A 3657-nucleotide genomic window follows, 5' to 3' on the forward strand; every position below is an offset into this window, starting at 1 on the left:
ATTTATTGTAGAGATGAGTTCTTGTCAAGTTGCCCAAGCGAGCCCGAACCTGCGGACTCAGGCAATCCACTCACGTCAGCCTCCCAAAGGCGCGGGATTACAGGCTTAGCCACCGAGCCCCGACTAACACAGGTTTTCTTGATGATTTGGGTTTTAATTCTGTTTTTATTGTGCCTGACAAAATACAGTCATCTGATTGTTCCTCAATTATGTTATTTTAATAAAAGAAATTAAATTTAGGTTTAAAAAAATTTACAACTTTAAAAAGAAATAAAATGTTAATAAAGCATTCATATTCATTTTGTGGTGGTGATACAAAACAAAAGGAGTAAAAAATGCATTTTATTTTGATATGTTCTGAGACCTCTATACTTAATGATGCCCTTAAGAACTAAAGTAATTTTTGTTTCATATTTTTTGGAAATAATAAGGCTAACACTGGAAATTAATGGGCATGTCCTTTATCGATGGGCACTTCTCTATTCTAAACAATCTATTTCTTATTAGCAAGGAGCTTTTGATATCACATGAAAATATTAATTTTTTAAAAAATCAGAACTGACATAAAATTAGAAATTCTATGGAAGATCTAATTTTTGTGATCATTTTAGATTTTTACTTTTTTGGCAGAATATGCTGCTACAGAGAGATGTTTGGCCATGTGACTATAACTTCTATTTTTTTGACTATTTCCATTGATTTTAATAATATACGTACTAATATGAATTTTGAAAGAAATTTCCTCAATGTGAGAAAAATAAGAACATTTAAAATTATCAATCACTAAGTGAAATTCAGGGAAGGCAGTAGAAATAAATTTTGCAGAGCAAAGGTCAGACTGCCAGAATAATTTTTGTCCCCATGAACTTGCAGCGTGTTGATCCACTGGGGCAGGTAGAGAACAAGACAGCAAAATTGCTGGAGACAGAAAGTGGGACTGACAATAGGGGATGAAGAAGGACATATTAATAGCCAACCTTGATGAAGCCCTTGTGATGTATCAGGCACTGAGCTAAGGGCTCCAGTATGCATTTATGCATTATCTTACTTAAACCCACAATTCTTTGAATTAGGTAGGCTACTTTAGTCCATTTTGTGCTGCTGTAACAGGTAATTTATAATGAACATAAATGTATTAACACATTGTCCTGCAGGCTGGAAAGTCCAAGGTAAAGGGGCCACATCTGTTGAGTGTCTTCTGACAGCATCATCCATGGCAGAAGGTCAAAGAAAAGGCCAAGAGAGAGACAGACAGAGATAAAGATACAGAAATGTATATATGGAGAGAGAGAGAGAGAGAATGAGAATGTACAAGAGGTGTCCAATCATTCTTTAATAAGGAGCCCACTTTGGTGATAATGAAGCCAAGTCAATCCTGTGATGGTGGTGTAATTCATTTATAAGTGTGATGCCCCCATAATACAAACATCTTTTGTTAGACCTGACCTCCCAACATTGCCTCATTGGGGATCAAGACTCCAACCCATAAGCTTTGGGGAACACATTCAAACCTAGCATAGATATTTTTATTATTTCCATTTTATATATGAGAAAACCAAATCTAAGAAAGATCACATAACTTGCCGAAGGAGACACAGTGAGCAATGTTCAGCTGAGACCCAAACCCAAGCAGTCGTTCCTCCAGTAGCTGTCCTGTCCTTCTAATCACTATTCCATAATAGACTCAAGAGACCTACAGGAGACTCCAGTGGTTCTGTGTTCAGCAATGGCTTCCATAAATAGCAACTTGTGGTGATTATATATAAGATTGTTAGATTTAACTTTAGAAATTTAACTAAGAGAAAATAGAGAAAAGAATTACTATTCAACATGGATCTTTCTTTGTCGTGGGGGTCTTGGAAGGGACTCTACATTTTAGGTATACTCCTTAAACAATAAGAACACCAAATGCACAAACAGAAAGATTAAGAAATATACATAGCTGAGGCGGAAGGATCACCAGAGCCCAATAGGTCGAGGCTGCAGTGGCCAGCAGCGGCCATTCCACTCCAGTCTGGGTGACAGAGTGAGACTCCAACTCAAAAAAAAAAAACTACATAGAATCATGTATTAATAAGATTTAGATAACAATTGAAGAGAACAAAAACATTATAGAAATACAGTCTGAAGGTGAGTTCTATCGTCTGGCTCTCCTCTGCTGCCACCATGGACTTCACCACTTGTTCCACCACCTACTCCTCCAACTACCGGTCCCTGGGCTCCATCCCGCCACCCAGCCTCTGGCCCCCCCGGCAGCTCGGCCATTGGCTATGCAGGCGCTGGTGGCTCGGGCTCCCGGATCTCTGTGTCCCACTCCACCAGTTTCCAGGGCAGCTGGGGGTCCGGGGGCCTGACCACGGGGATGGCTGGGAGTCTGGGGTGGGATCCAGAGTGAGAAGGAGATCATGCAAGAGCTGAATGACTGCTTGGCCTCCTACCTGGAGAGGGTTAGGAGTCTGGAGCCCGAGAACTGGAGGCTAGAGAGCAAACTCCGGGAACACCTGGAGAAGAAGGGACCCCAGGTCAGAGACTGGGGACATTACTTCAAGACCATCGAGGACCTGAGGGGTCAGATCTTTGCAAATTCTGTGAACAGTGCCCGCATCGTTCAGATTGACAATGCCCATCTTGCTGCTGATGACTTTAGAGTCAAGTATGAGACAGCTGGCCATGCGCCAGTCTGTGGAGAGAGACATCCATGGGCTCCACAAGGTCATTGATGACACCAATGTCACCCAGCTGCAACTGGAGACAGAGATCGAGGCCCTCAAGAAAGAGCTGCTCTTCATAAAGAAGAACCATGAGGAGGAAGTAAAAGGCCTACAAGCCCAGCTCTGGGTTGACCTTGGAGGTAGATGCCCCCAATCTCAGGACCTCAGCAAGATCATGGTGGACATCCGATCCCAGTATGACCAGTTGGCTCAGAAGAACCACAAGGAGCTGGGCGAGTACTGGTCCCAGCAGATTGAGGAGAGCACCACTGTGGTCAACACGCAGTCCGCTGAGATTGGAGCTGCCAAGATGACGCTCACAGAGCTGAAACGTACAGTGCAGTCTTTGGAGATTGACCTGGACTCCATGAGAAACCTGAAGGCCAGCTTGGAGAACAGCCTGAGAGAAGTGGAGATCCGCTACACCATGCAGATGGAGCAGCTCAATGGCACCGTGCTGCACCTGGAGTCTGATCTGGCACAGACCCAGACAGAGGGCCAGTGCCAGGCCCAGGAGTACGAGTCCCTGCTGAACATCAAGGTCAAGTCAGAGGCTGAGATAGCCACCTACCAGCACCTACTAGAAGACGGCAAGGACTTCAGTCACAGTGATGGCCTGGACAGCAGCAGCTCCATCCAAACCATCCAAAAGATCACCCACAAGATAGTGGATGGCAAATTGATGTCTGAGACCAATGACACCGAAGTTATGAGGCGTTGAGGTGGCGGGAACAGGGTGTCCTTCGGGGAAGCAGGAAGTCAATAATAAGTTCAGAGGTGAAAGAAAGAAAGAAAGAGAGAGAGAGAGAGAGAGAGAGAGAGAGAGAGAGAGAGAGAAATACAGTTTTCCCAATTGTTTTAAAAATAGCCAGAGAAGGTCGTTCACAACCTTAAAAAAATTCTCATCATGAATTTCTTTTTGCTGTACATTTTAAATCTAGCAAAT

The 3657-nt window shown here is 43.4% G+C and overlaps 1 pseudogene; it reads left to right on the forward strand.

The window, feature by feature from the left end:
* Positions 1–2256: 2256 nt before the first annotated feature.
* LOC103274774 lies at positions 2257–3432 on the forward strand (annotated as a pseudogene).
* Positions 3433–3657: the final 225 nt, after the last annotated feature.

The sequence above is a fragment of the Carlito syrichta genome, unplaced genomic scaffold (assembly GCF_000164805.1).
Source record: "Carlito syrichta isolate Samal-C Ts95f unplaced genomic scaffold, Tarsius_syrichta-2.0.1 Scaffold115348, whole genome shotgun sequence".
NCBI classification, from domain to species: domain Eukaryota; kingdom Metazoa; phylum Chordata; class Mammalia; order Primates; family Tarsiidae; genus Carlito; species Carlito syrichta.